At 42.4% G+C, this 14,579-nt stretch overlaps 1 protein-coding gene across 15 annotated transcripts in view; it reads left to right on the forward strand.

The window, feature by feature from the left end:
* The window catches only part of CDIN1 (CDAN1 interacting nuclease 1), a 152,531-nt gene that overhangs the window by 38,260 nt on the left and 99,692 nt on the right, over window positions 1-14,579 (forward strand). Inside the window, exon 1 of one of the 15 annotated variants that reach the window (XM_075613225.1) lies at window positions 1-23. This exon is cut by the window's left edge and continues 164 nt beyond it. The exons of 13 other annotated variants lie outside the window; for them this stretch is intronic. The gene's annotated coding sequence lies outside the window, so the exon portion shown is untranslated. Of the gene's footprint in view, window positions 24-4,181; window positions 4,222-14,579 lie in introns of those variants that run through there. One more of the 15 variants, XM_075613226.1, reaches the window with a different exon arrangement.

The raw sequence follows: 14,579 nt of genomic DNA on the forward strand, positions 1-14,579 counted from the left end.
ACAGCCGAGTAAATGTTCCCTGTGTAAGTGAAAGGTTCAGGTACATCTACCGTGGAAAGGGGGGGGGGGAGCAAGTGCAACACCCGGCTGCTCAAATGTACGTATCCTATATAGCCTAAATCTTGTCTCTGCATAGTACTCATATATCCATATAACAATGTATATTCCCAGAAGCCGTTCGGGCCAATGAAAGGATTAGACCTAGGAGAGGTAACACGGCAGTGGTCAGTGGTGCAGATTTAGAGTTAGTTTTATATGGCATTTTTTTTTTTTTTTTTTTTAAAGAAAATTCTCATTTATTTGGATCTGCCATTTCTCTATAATTGTAAACTCAAGGGGTATCTGATAATACACTGTGGGATTAGGATGAAAAAGAAGGAATACAAAGCAATTGATAGAAATATATTTTTGGAGCCATGTAAGTGACACCGTGGCTTTGCGACCCCCTTTTATACACGGCGGGTACATTCAAGGAACCCATTTGCTCTTCATCACAACTCCTTTTAAACATCCCTGAATATAGCATTTTATACCCAGCACGCTGTAGCGCGCTGACACTCTGTGAGCAAATCACATGATGTCAGAACAGTACGGCTTTCGATTTAATCAAGAAGGAGATTAAAGTGAATGTGTCTCCTCTCCCCTCCTTTCCCTCTCCACAAGTCTGCCGCAGCACGACCATTTGTCAACGTCAGGCGGTCTGATTGCTTTGGACCTACTGCTATCCGAGTCCCGTCAGCCTGCACAAGGGCAAAGCAGGCAGATTAGCCCATATCAAACCCAGTAAAGCAAAATTCATTGAGTGGGGTAATTGCAAAGTTAATAGACTGACCGTAAATTTCATGGCTATTAATGTATTTCTTTGTATCCTACGCTCGGTATGCTTGCCCTCTACCTTTTCTGTCTGCCTCCCCTCCCCCCCCCCCTCCTGTTTGTAACTTCTCACATGGCACACCATTGCTCTACGTGGAAGGAGGTAATCACATCTTTTCTACCATCTCTATCACATTATTGTGCCCAGAGGTGGTGGTATCTGAAAAATAATGCCCCTCTATAAGAAAGAATGTTGTCTCCTTAGACTTTCATGGGATCCTCCTCAATAGGAAATGATTTATCTTACGTAGAAAGCACCGTTACCAAGTACAGCCCTAAATCATCCAAAACATGCACAGAAATATGTGGCTGCCTTCTTGTTAGCTCTCTTCACTGCTGTACAATCAGACATTCCCTGTTACCTTTTAACAAGTGTATATTCTCACTCGCTCCCTTCTTGTTCTCCCCTCTCCTGTCTTAGCCACGGGTTGTCCTTCTGTAGTATTTCATGGACCACAAAGACTCAGAAAGTGATTCTGACTACAGTCTTATAACAATATTCTCAGCGCATTCCTCAACATTTCAATAATTTCAGTTTCAACTCTAGCACAGTCTCCTAATCATAATTAAACACAATGCAATTAACATGATGAATGCCTTTCCTCCCAGTGCTTGCTCAGCAATGTGTAGACTGTATCTGTCCCAATTATATGGCTTACAAAACCACAAGTGGCAGGAAGAAGCCACATTTAGGAGAGTCCTATATCTGTGCCCAGCCTTTGTATGTGAGTCCCGGGAGAAATATTGCGTGCATGATATGATGGATATGGAGCGCGTTCCTTTTTATGCAGTGTGACTATTTTGTTTTACTAGTGTTTTAGCTTATTATGGTTTTAGTTGTTTTAACACCTTGCTGTCAGAGTGGGATGTGAAGCAGAGGCTCGGTGAGTAAAGACACTGACTCAGTGACACAGATCCCAGGGTCAGCTCTTTGTGACCGCTGCAGGTTACTGTATCTCCTTGTGACTCGAGTAGCAAACAGATTGTAAGCTCTGCGTGCCAGTGATATCCTATGTACTGTGATGCATGTGCCATGCTGTCATTGTCAGGCGCTTTGTGTTTACTGGTAGAAAAGCACTATATAAAATAAAGTTTTATTATAGTTACATAGTTGATGAGGTTGAAAAAAGACTTACGTCCATCAAATTCAACCTATGCTAAGTTTAGACGACAGATACTTCTCCTATATCCGTACTTACAGTATATTGATCCAGAGGAAGGCAAACAAAAAACCCCAGTGACATCATCCAATGATATCTCATAAGGGGAAAAATTAATTCCTTCCTAACTCTAATGTAATCGGTGACTGCCATCCCAGTCTCCATGGGTAATGAATGCCACACTGTAACTGCCCTTACTGTAAAGAACCCTTTCCTTTGTTGCTGGCTCCTTTTCTCCAACCCTAAGGAGATTTTAAGCAGAGATTACCCTATTATACCTTATACATTATTATTATTATATCATATATAATATACATTTGTATGTTTATATGTTCTGTATATGAAATATATTTATATATTTATATCTGTAAATATGTTTATACAAGAGTACACGTTTACTATATGTATATATCTCTAAATGTATGTAGTAAGACCCTTGTCCTAGCGTCCCCTTGGGTATATCCAGCTAAACAACTTCCATGGTGTTTTTTCAAGTGAAGTTTTCTGTGGAAGTCGCCTATATCCATCCCTGGGTGAAGAGGCGGAAAGTAAAGTATATAGTAGGTACGTTACCCCTGCTTAGCTCTTTACACATGAAACCTCCCCACCCCTGGGTGAAGAGGCGGAAAGTAAAGTATATAGTAGGTACGTTACCCCTGCTTAGCTCTTTACACATGAAACCTCCCCATCCCTGGGTGAAGAGGCGGAAAGTAAAGTATATAGTAGGTACGTTACCCCTGCTTAGCTCTTTACACATGAAACCTCCCCACCCCTGGGTGAAGAGGCGGAAAGTAAAGTATATAGTAGGTACGTTACCCCTGCTTAGCTCTTTACACATGAAACCTCCCCACCCCTGGGTGAAGAGGCGGAAAGTAAAGTATATAGTAGGTACGTTACCCCTGCTTAGCTCTTTACACATGAAACCTCCCCACCCCTGGGTGAAGAGGCGGAAAGTAAAGTATATAGTAAGTACGTTACCCCTGCTTAGCTCTTTACACATGAAACCTCCCCATCCCTGGGTGAAGAGGCGGAAAGTAAAGTATATAGTAGGTACGTTACCCCTGCTTAGCTCTTTACACATGAAACCTCCCCATCCCTGGGTGAAGAGGCGGAAAGTAAAGTATATAGTAGGTACGTTACCCCTGCTTAGCTCTTTACACATTAAACCTCCCCACCCCTGGGTGAAGAGGCGGAAAGTAAAGTATATAGTAGGTACGTTACCCCTGCTTAGCTCTTTACACATGAAACCTCCCCATCTCTGCAGGTAACTAGATTTTCCTCGCAGACTTTTGGGGCATTCACACGTGGCAGGGTTTGGGCTGCTTTCTGTTGCTCTACTAATCCCCTTCTTTCCAAAATAATGTTTGGAGAAAACCCAAACCGTCCACACTTAGGCCGTGCTTATAGTGCCGGCGACGCGACCGCTGAGGTCAGCCGTCGCCATTGCGATAGTTAGATTTCAAATCCACGCGACGTCGCTGGCTACAAGGCCAGTGACGTCATAAAGGGGGGAAGACAGAGGCACGGAGAAGCCCTCTGATTGGCCACAAGGGGAGACCGTCGCCGAAAAAAATCAAATAACAGTGACTACCAGATTTTTGGTAGCGCTGTTGCTCCATCGCCGTCGCGTGCACTATAAGTGCTGACGACGGTGACAGTGCATTTGTTTTGACGCGCCGGTCGCCGTCGCTGGCACTATAAGCGCAGCCTTAGATAATCCAATATGTATTTTTCTGACTTCAGTCCTCTTAGAAATCATAAACTGAGCGTTTATTTAAGAACATTGCTTTCATTGCTATCGCTCCTACTGCAGCTGCCCCTAAAAGTTTCCCCAGTGCCACTGGCGTCAATTCCACAGACGGCTCCATTATGCGACAACTTATTATCACAAGAATAAACAACACATACAAACAGAACTCTTCAACCCAATGAAACAAAATCATAAGTCACCGTTATAAGAAATAAAGATTGTCTGAAAGTTTCCAACGTCTAGCTCCAGCACGACTTGTGGCTTTTTATTCCACACACAGTTTCACGAATGTATACTAAAGCCACATTGTCATCTCTTTGCAGCTGGAGGCACTGACAGTGTGTCGCAGTGTGTCGCAGTGAGTCGCCGTGCGTGACAGTGAGTCGCCGTGCGTGACAGTGAGTCGCCGTGCGTGACAGTGAGTCGCCGTGCGTGACAGTGAGTCGCCGTGCGTGGCAGTGTGTCGCCGTGCGTGGCAGTGTCTCGCAGTGCGTGGCAGTGTGTCGCAGTGCGTGGCAGTGTGTCGCAGTGCGTGGCAGTGTGTCGCAGTACGTGGCAGTGTGTCGCCGTGCGTGGCAGTGTGTCGCCGTGCGTGGCAGTGTGTCGCCGTGCGTGGCAGTGTGTCGCCGTGCGTGGCAGTGTGTCGCCGTGCGTGGCAGTGTGTCGCAGTGCGTGGCAGTGCGTGGCAGTGCGTGGCAGTGCGTGGCAGTGCGTGGCAGTGGAATGTGATCATGTGCTGGAATCCTCAATAACTAGGCAGTTTTATTTTATTTATATCCTATTAAACAGAAAGTTTGAAGAAAAAACAACCAGTGAGTGTGCAGACAATTACTGGATCAATACACAATTAACACTGTTTTCCTTTTGGAGAAGGCAGAGGGAATGGGGCTATAGACACAGAGACACTGCTTGTTGCTGTAGCTGTAACTGTTTGCAGTGTTGTGCAGATAGGGACATTATAGGTAGGACAGATACACTATAAAAGGGTTTACAATCTAATGCGTTACCTGTGGGCACACACACATGAAGGCTCTTGCCCAAAGTGACAAGGAGCTTGTCCTATGTTTTGCTGATTATAAACTGTTATAACTGAGAGCATCATCCCAAGAATCCATATACTAACTAACCTTTCACACATAAAGTGCAAGCTCCGCAGTTAAGGGATATGTCCCCTATACAGTAGATTTATTTTGTCTGGTGTTCACATCACAGTATTTTATAGCAAAATTAGCTTCAGCTTTGTCATTTCACTGCGGGATTTGCAAACACAGGGACATGCCATTTAGTTGAATAGGTGGCACTGCTGTTTAAAGATGCATTTACTCCTAATAAAAGTTGCGGTGTTAGGAAAATTCCTAGGAAATCAAAGTAAGCCCAGGATCCTGTCTGTTTACTTATTGAAAATACATTTCCTTAGAACTCTCCCGTTACGCATTGTACCAACCCGTGCTTTGTGTCAGTGCTATATCCTAAAAATGACAGGCAACAGTCACTGCCAACAGCATAAAAAGATTAATACAAAGTTTATCTAACAAAAAAATAAATATTTATTGTAAGTAGGGATTGCACTTTTTAACCGCTTGTTTTTTTTAAAGCTCCTTTGTTTTCTGCGCTGCCATTCAGAGCCTCTTCTCAAGCTGGCATGTGAAACTTCACGCGCATGTCCCACCCTGCCACCATTCATCACTTTGTCACTTAACGGCAGAGTGGGTCGGAGCAGAAATCTTGTTACTCCGCTAGGATGCGTGCTGAAACTCTTCCCTGTATGCTAAATGCCTCTTTATTTTATTTTTTTGAGTAATGAGTCAGGAGCAGTTCATTAGCTTCTGGGGACAAAAGACAAGTAAACACGATGGTGTGACAAGTAACAGTAACTTCCCAGCTCTGCACTTGTGCCGTTACAGGTACACCAACATTTCACAAGGGCTGTACGTTTACAGGATAGTGTTTGCAATAAGTTGTTGTGTATAACGCCTTTCTTCCCAATTTGCTGCCGTAACGGCCTGCAGTGCATTTCAGTAGTGGTGGAATGAATGGGGCTAAACTCTATAGCAGGGGTTACCAACCCCAGTCCTCAAGGGCAACCAACAGGTCAGGTGGCTCAACCAGTGGCTGTCAACGACTGCAGCACCTGTGCTGAAGCAGGGATATCATTAAAATCTGACCTGTTGGTAGCCCTTGAGGACTGGAATTGGCTGCCCCTGCTCTATTCAGTGACGGCCGTTGGGCTGGTACCTGCTATATCATAACTTGGAGCAGTATTGACTAAAGGACATGTATGGGTTAGTCTGCAAGTTCTGCACAATGCACGGCAGGCCCCTCATGCGTCCTGTATTTGCACCTGTCATTAATAGCTTCCCATGACATTCTTATAGCATGCTGTCATGTTGTGGTAATAACCTCTAGTCTAGGCATTTGAGTGTCATCTGACAATATTACCCCAGGCCCTAAAATAGATGACCTCACCTAATGGTAATTCAACTCCTGAGTACCTTAACTCCTTTTGAAATGGGATATTCCAAGCATAATTATCTCATACCTGTATGAAGTGTGTTTATTGTGTTTGGAAAGTATTCTGTACCTGTATAGTTTTGGCTTTTCACTCCTGTGCTAGTTCTGCAACATACTCACTGGGCTCGTTTAAATATACACTTTCTTCTGGTGCAGTTTATTGTAACAAGTTTTCTTGGGCTCCTTACAGTGATTCTCAAGTATCTGGTTCATGTTGTTGGCATCTACTTGTATTTAAAGCTGCAGTTCAGTCAATATCCTGCATGTGTGTTTTTTTTTAATAAATCAGTTCTGTAGTAAGAAAAAATACTTTTAGCATTTTCTGTTTTTAAAAAAACAACTTTTAAAGACCAATTTTCTTGTATTCTATTTTAACAGCCATTTGCTAAGGCACTGCCCCTTCATGTCCTGTCACAAGCCCTGGCACACCCCTTTGTCAGCCCTGCCCTCCCTCTAGCACATGTCAGTGCAGGACTGCTCATGAATATTCATGAGCTTCCACTGACAGACAAGCAGAATATAAACAGATCCCTTCACTAATTATGTCACCAAATTTCGACCTATCAATACATGGAGAACGAATTGACCTGCAGCTATACAGTTCTTTAGGTAATTAGAGATTGCACACACAAAACTATTGAAGTAAAAAAATAAATAAATAATAAAAAAAAAAAGACTGAACTGCAGCTTTAATGCTTTTATTACTAAATTATTAACGTGTATACAGCGCTGTCAGTGTACACTCATTTTAATTAATATTCACCGTTTCCTCACTGTAGCTTTGGTTGATGAGGTGCAGCGTGTGATAGTGACGTTCCCAGGGATATAATTAGTTGACACACTGGTCAAGCAAACCCTGCACCTCTTACACTTAGATGCCACTTTGTAAGTACAGCTCAACCCTGTTATAACGCGAATCTGCTTATAACGCGATGCAAGCGTGGCTCCCAATTTTCATATGTATGAATACTTTACAACACGATTATTGGTATCTTAAATACTTTATTGTACAATGCATACATTTGTACATTATTTCTAACGCGATCCGCTTATAATGCGATGTGATTTTTTGGACCCCAAGCACAGCGTTATAAGGGGGTTGAGCTGTAATTGTTTTGCAGCCTTAGTGATTTCACTTTTTCTTTTAATATAATTTCTATGGATAATTTGAAGGATAAATATAGAATATATATATACATTTTTTTTAATGTCTTTTTTTTTTTAAACGGCTTAAATCTCGTGCTAAAAACGTGTTTTTCCCCCCGTTTGTTTATTTTTCTATTGTTGGGAGGTTTCTGTTGATTTGAATCTTTACCTGCTACACAGATTAGCAGTTTCTCCCAAAGCTGAAGCGGTTAAACGTCACCGTGTATGAAAGGCCCTGCAACACATTGCCGCGTTACGCCTTGCAGGCCGCTTCACATGACGCTCTTCTCTGCCAGGTGAGCAGGAGCAGGTGGAAGCAGATTAGTTCTGCCAGAATACCCCCTCCCCCTCCCATGTCTGTCGCCTCCTGGAGCGGCACAAGGGAAAAATATCAGCACTTTTTATTTTTAGTGGGAAGATAAATTTAAAAGGAGTAAATTGGAAAATCAAATGAGGGCTTTGGAAGCCGGGGAGATTTGCAGAGCTGTCTCCCGGCGTTTGAATGGGCCATTCATCATCCCTTAGAAGTAGTCAATTCCTCTAGTATCTGTAAATGTTTTCAGATATTAGCCAATTTATATGCTCTGAGATTCATCATGGAAAATCAGCTTTACCGATGCACATTATCTCCATCGGAGATGAAGTTTGATGTATGGGCATGTTTGGAACTCAATGAGATGTGCGTTCAGAGAGAGACAAAAAAGGGAGGAATAAAAAAAAAACTGCGTTTTTAATTAATAAACAAATTTGCTCAGGAGCTCATCAGTGTCAGAAGCAATAAGGATTGTCGTTCATTACTGTTTATTGCGTTCCACCCTCAACAAATGTTGCCTTCTAATGAGATTTCGTTCCTGTTTCTCTCCCCTTCCCCCCCCCCCCTTTGTTTTAAAATGTTGTTAATGGTGGAAGAGAAAATGGAAATGTATCTCAAGCAAAAAATATAACAGAGTAATGTGAGACGCGGCATATTTCTCGTATCAGAGTGAGATTTCTCAGCGGGCGCTTGTGAACGGAGCCAGCGCAGGCAGGAACGGATGTGGCCTTGCAGATCCCTCCCACATTACAGGGATGTGGTCATTTGACAGATGTCCTTTGGTCTCTGAGAACTGAACACTTTTTATCCCACGGCGAGTGCATGAGAATGCCTTAATGTCATTAAACGCCCTTTTCCCCCCAGCTGAAATGTTAGTGCGTTATTAACCTGTGTGATGTTATCATGTTGTTTTATTTTATTTACACGTGAATTTTTCGGACAAAATTCACGGTTATATTTTCCTCAACCACTTTATCTGGTTCTAAGTACAGTATGAGGCCAGGTTGGAATGCACAGCCTGTTCTTAATAGGTTCGGGTATGCCTGTCGGCTAACTCCACGTCCGCACAGTAATAATGATCCAGTTCTGGGTTTTGTATTTTTATTTGCAGCTATATTAACTACTTAGGTATAATAAAGTACCGTAGAAAGAGCGGCCTGGATCGTTCTAACATTGTGACCTGGAGTCAGTTTGCAGGTATTATGCACGTAACCGTGTGTGGTCTGAAAGAATTCCAGCATACATGTTTCATTTAAAAAAATAATAATAATATAATATATGAAAAATATTAAGCTTTTTTCCCCCTGAAGAATAACAGCCTCATCAAAACATCCTGAATGAGCACGATTGAATGTTTGTGGATTAGAAAACATGTTACTGGTAATGAGATTGTGCAAATATTTCACACCAAAGAAATGAGAGCACATTTGTCCAACCTGATTGTTTAACCCCACCTCAGGGTGCCATGCATGCTGCTGTCATTCCACTGTATAATTGTGGAGGCTTTCCCCCATAAACAGTGGAAAGTAAATGAGCAGTTCAGTGGCTCAAATGACGAGACGGTTAGTTATTTGGTAATTCTGAATGTAAAAAGCGCAAGTGAATGGAGCTTGAATGAACATATGCATATGTATGTACACAGACATTACACATGCGATTATGTATCATTTATGTTGAGAGGTGAAGTATATCTCAATCAGCTTGTGGTTATTACTCCCTCTCCTAAGGCAGTTTATTTCCATAAGTCACAGCAGGATATATTTTACATCTATGGTTGGCACCTGGCTCAGGGATAGCCTCAGCGATGCGTGTTTGTCTGAGCCAGGTGCAGACCTTATTTACATCCCACAAGTCTCTCTCTTCCTTGCAATAATCAAGCTCCCGCGGTTTGCCATGGCACTGCTGGATTGTAACAGCCATACGGGTCTTTCAGAACACTAGAATGTATATTTACAGGTGGTGTGATACCTTTAAGGCTGTCTTTAAATTTGCTCATGGATGTTATTATAATACACTAGCTATTCAGAACACCAAAACTGAGATGCACAGTAATACTTCTGCATACGTCAGAGAACAAGACTCAAAAAATATGGCCCATACTTTTTAGGATGTTCTGTTCCATAAGACACATTATGAACGCCTGTTTGTGTTTTCTGGCAGAGCACCACTATACCCATATATGTTATGTTAAACTAAGCCCTGAGATCTGTGATTAGAGGCTCAACGAGGGATGCAAACTTTGTTATAAGCAGAATATGACGGGAGACTTTGCCTGTTGTAGTAATGTGTTCCATTGTATCATCTAGAACCATCAGTATCTTATTAGTGGAGTTGTCCGGTAATTCCTAAACTAAATAGCCAATTGTGATACGTGCTCTGGTGATGCGTGAGATGAAGCTTCGATCCTAAACGAAATCTAACATGGCAAATCTGTGTAACTTTGGGCAAGTCACGTGGACTTTGTGTCAAAGCTAAATAATGATCTTCCCTGGTACACATGTGTTTAGATGAAGTAATTCTAATTTAGGAGAAAAAGTGCACACAATGCGCACCAGGGATTTAAAAAAGTGTCATTTATTAATACAAATATTACTGAGGGGATCCAACCCCACCTCAGTTACAATGATTATACAACTAGGTACATTTACAATGAACATGAATCATGGGATATGAGTGGTGTATAGTAAACCACCTATTGAGGACTGTCTATAGCTGTCAGGGGGAGACGGATACCTACACGGAAGCCAAACGCGGGTCCACGGTGACCGTATGAAGATCCGGATCACGGCACGGCAGAGATGGAGTCACCGCATGGGCTTCTTGCAGGCGCCGTCTCAGCCCGTCAGCAAACATGTGCAGGATGACCTGTCGTGACCTCTACGCGTTTTGCACTACGTGCTTCGTCGGGACCTCCTGCTGACCGGCTGAGACGGCGCCTGCAAGAAGCCCATGCGGTGACTCCATCTCTGCCGTGCCGTGATCCGGCTCTTCATACGGTCACCGTGGACCCGCGTTTGGCTTCAGTGTAGGTATCCGTCTCCCCCTGCCAGCTATAGACAGTCCTCAATAGGTGGTTTACTATACACCACTCAGGAACAACTGTCCTGTTTCAATTTGTTTATTTCTTTCTCATTTTTATTGTTCTTTTATTGTGTGTTATGCCATTCATGGATTTAGATTAACTATATCCCATGATTCATGTTCATTGTAAATGTACCTAGTTGTATAATCATTGTAACTGAGGTGGGGTTGGATCCCCTCAGTAATATTTTTATTAATAAATGACACTTTTGAAATTCCTGGTGCGCATTGTGTGCACTTTTTCTTCTTGTTTTTCAGGGTGCCCCCCCCCCCCTTTTCAGGGGGGATCACCTTGATTTGGGAGCTGTTCAGGAAGACGCTCCACACACCTGCAGCAAGGGGATTTTCCTTTACCATACATTTGCAGCCCGAGCGCTAAATATCCTATACTACCTAATTCTAATTTAGCCATGTATGCTGGATGTGCCAGATTAAAGTACCATATTTATTTTATAAACCTCATACCACAACTGAGAGACTGCTGCATTACTGTGCTATGGAAGATGAGACGCCATGTAATGAAATGTATTTATAAATATGAAACAAGGTGATACCATCAGGAGATCACTCCGCTGCTTTGCACCCAGGAGTTGTTTGTGGAAGCACACCCAGGCTAGGTTAATGAACCACTTTTGTGTTAAAGGCGGCAGTGATGTAGAAAAAAGGAATCAGTTGAGATCCACACTAGGGACCACTTAAATCATTTAACCTTTTAAGTGCCGCGGGACCCGCAATGCATTAAGTGAAGGTGTTAAATGGTTTTTATTTGCTGCAGGGTTAGTAAGGGCTAGACAACTTTCCTCCCCCCCTTTTTTTCCCTCTTCTGCAAATGGCATTGCAGCTATGATGAATGAGCATTAGGGTAACTCATTTTAAGACGTACTTGATTTATTAGTGCCAAGGTCTCCATTTTCCGGCAGGTCAGTGCTTTACTGAAACACCCAAAGTCACCGTCAAGGTCAGGCTGTTTATGATTTTTCCCCCTCCTTCTTTAGACAAACGTCTCTGTAACACATCATTCGTTTACTATCGCACAGGTTCGCTGTGTTCAGAAACACCATTTTGAAGGGGGAGGAAAAAAAAAAATCTTTGATCTTCAGAAGAAAAAAAAGAAATGGGTAAAAATAAAAAGCGGAGAAATATATATGTGTATATATATATATATATATATATATATATATATATATATTTATATATATATATATATATATATATATATATAAAGAAAAAAATGTAAAAGCTAAAGACTGTGTGGGCCACGCTTCAATTATGATTCCTTAGTAAGACAAGGGCCTTAATGGTCAGTGTTTGCCTTCAGGGATGTTTATTACACACACAACTATTTTGCAGGAGCAGCGTCAAATCTATAAAACTACCATTAGGCTGAAAAATCAATCAAAATGCCATTAAAGTGGAATAAGTTGCCAATATTGCTGATGTGGTAGCAGCTCTTTCGATTTTCCTTCAGATTATTAGGTACAGGCTAGTAGTGACTTTGTTAAGGGAAATAAGTGTTGTTCAGAAGTAATACGTCTCTTTGGCTTCATAAAGTTTGTGGCCTCATATTTCCCACTTTATTGATTACCCATTATCATTTCTCACAAGGCGTCCTAACTCGAGGGGAAAATATAACTCTCTCTCGTTGCTCGCTGAACGGCCATGCCATTATAGATCGCGAGGAAGGTATTTCAGATGAACCAGTCTGGGAGAAAAATGAGCTGAAAATAATACGAGGAGTGTACCTTCCAGGTCTTCGCAGTTAGAAGTAAGAACAAAGCTTTGTCAGCAATCTCCCCTTCAGTCGTCGCCCCCCCTCCCTTTCCTTTCTATCCTGCTCTCCTTAGTATACCTCCCCCTCACTGCTGCATCTTCTATCCTAACCTCTCTTGCAAGACAATGAACAGCTGGAATGAAGTTCATGAGCTATCACTGTAGCCTCAAAGCATCTCTGTGCTGTCAGTAAATTGCTCAGAAGAAGATAGTAGGTTAACGATTTATACAGCTCCTAAAAATCCAACTCTACTGCCGTGCTGCTTAAAAAATAATCTTGCACACCTTGCCTTTCAAGCTTGTTTCTGCGTCCCAGGCTTTGCCGCTGGTCTTGTTTGCAGTGCCGGAATGGGGAGGCCATTAACCATTGAAACAGCAAACAAAGTTGTCTGAGTTACAGAAATTATCGGGGTAATGAGTGCTGCAGGGAAATGGGATGTACAAAGTAGCAGTGTTATCTATACAGATGGCACCATTTACATCGGCGTTCTCCGTGCCATTTTGGCCAGGCCGGGGCCTATATCCGGCACATATTACAACTCCTCAATATAGCTTCTTTTGTTACCTCCTGCCGAGATATTTAGGCAGCATCTACATGTATGTGCTACTGCTAACTCCTGTCCATTTGGGATTTGTCCGAAGCTTAAATGAAGGCGGTATATAGGTAATCTGACATAAAAAATACCTCTGACATGTAATCTCTTAACAGCACCCACGTCTGTCATTTAAAGGGGCCGTTCCACATAGCAGCCGGGGAAGAAAGAAAAAGCACACGACACTGAATTACTCTGAAATATATCCAACAACGTGTGTTTATTTCTTTTCAATCCTCATTAGAAAGGCTAAAATAGGCATTTACTGTCTCATGCAAATTTAGTCCCATCCCAAATTTTATGGAGAAAATGGTAGCCATCTTTTTTTTTTTTTAAACGGTTTTATTAATTTTCAATTTTTCAACACATTTTCTATACACCAAAGTATAATGTGTAATAATTCCATCAATGTTTCCATATCAATCTTGAGTGCAAATCTTCCTAAACAATTATTGTATATATTTATAGATGGGGGCATGGGGGGAGAGGGTGTGCGTGTATAGAACGAAAAAAGGAAACGGGGGGAGGGGTGGGGGAATGGCAGCCATCTTAATTCAAGAAAAGGTCTGGTTTTGGAGGCTGATATCTCTGGATTGAAACATTATAAAAAGAAAAGAAAAATATCACATAAAGCTCAAGGGGCTCTGTTAAATGGCAATATTAACAAAAAAAGATGAGTACCCGGGACTGCACATTTAAATGGCATTCTTCCTGATGTACTTTCGGACTGCACATTTAAATGGCATTCTTCCTGACGTACTTTCGGACTGCACATTTAAATGGCATTCTTCCTGACGTACTTTCGGACCACATTTAAATGGCATTCTTCCTGACGTACTTTCGGACTGCACATTTAAATGGCATTCTTCCTGACGTACTTTCGGACTGCTTTGTTAATTTTGTGATTTTCATCACTAATCAACACACACAAGTATAACCCACGCCGACTCTTTTCTGTCTTTGACTCTCTACTCAGAGCACCCTCGGCTGCCTCCTCTTCTTCCTCCATCTCACCTCAGGACTTTGCTGACTTTTTTAAGGAAAAGGTGGAATCCATATGTCAGAACGTCCCATCTGTTGCCTCCTTGTGTGGATCCGCGCTGCGGGTTTACCCGCTTCCAGCGCTTCCTTACCTTTTCTGCATGCCGCCCAGGCTCCCCGGCGGCGTGCCTCGGTCCTTGCGGCCCCCTCCACGGCTGCTCCCACACTCCTCCGTTCCTCCCCTTCCTCTGATTGGTCCCAGCCCCCTATTTAGTCTCCCCTCACCAGGACATACTTGAAAACGAGAGGTAACTCTCAATGTATTACTTCCTGGTAAAATATTTTAGAAATAAATAAATAAATTTCCTCTTTGCTCTGCATAGCTTCTGTACCTTGGTGCT

The sequence above is a fragment of the Ascaphus truei genome, chromosome 9 (assembly GCF_040206685.1).
Source record: "Ascaphus truei isolate aAscTru1 chromosome 9, aAscTru1.hap1, whole genome shotgun sequence".
NCBI classification, from domain to species: domain Eukaryota; kingdom Metazoa; phylum Chordata; class Amphibia; order Anura; family Ascaphidae; genus Ascaphus; species Ascaphus truei.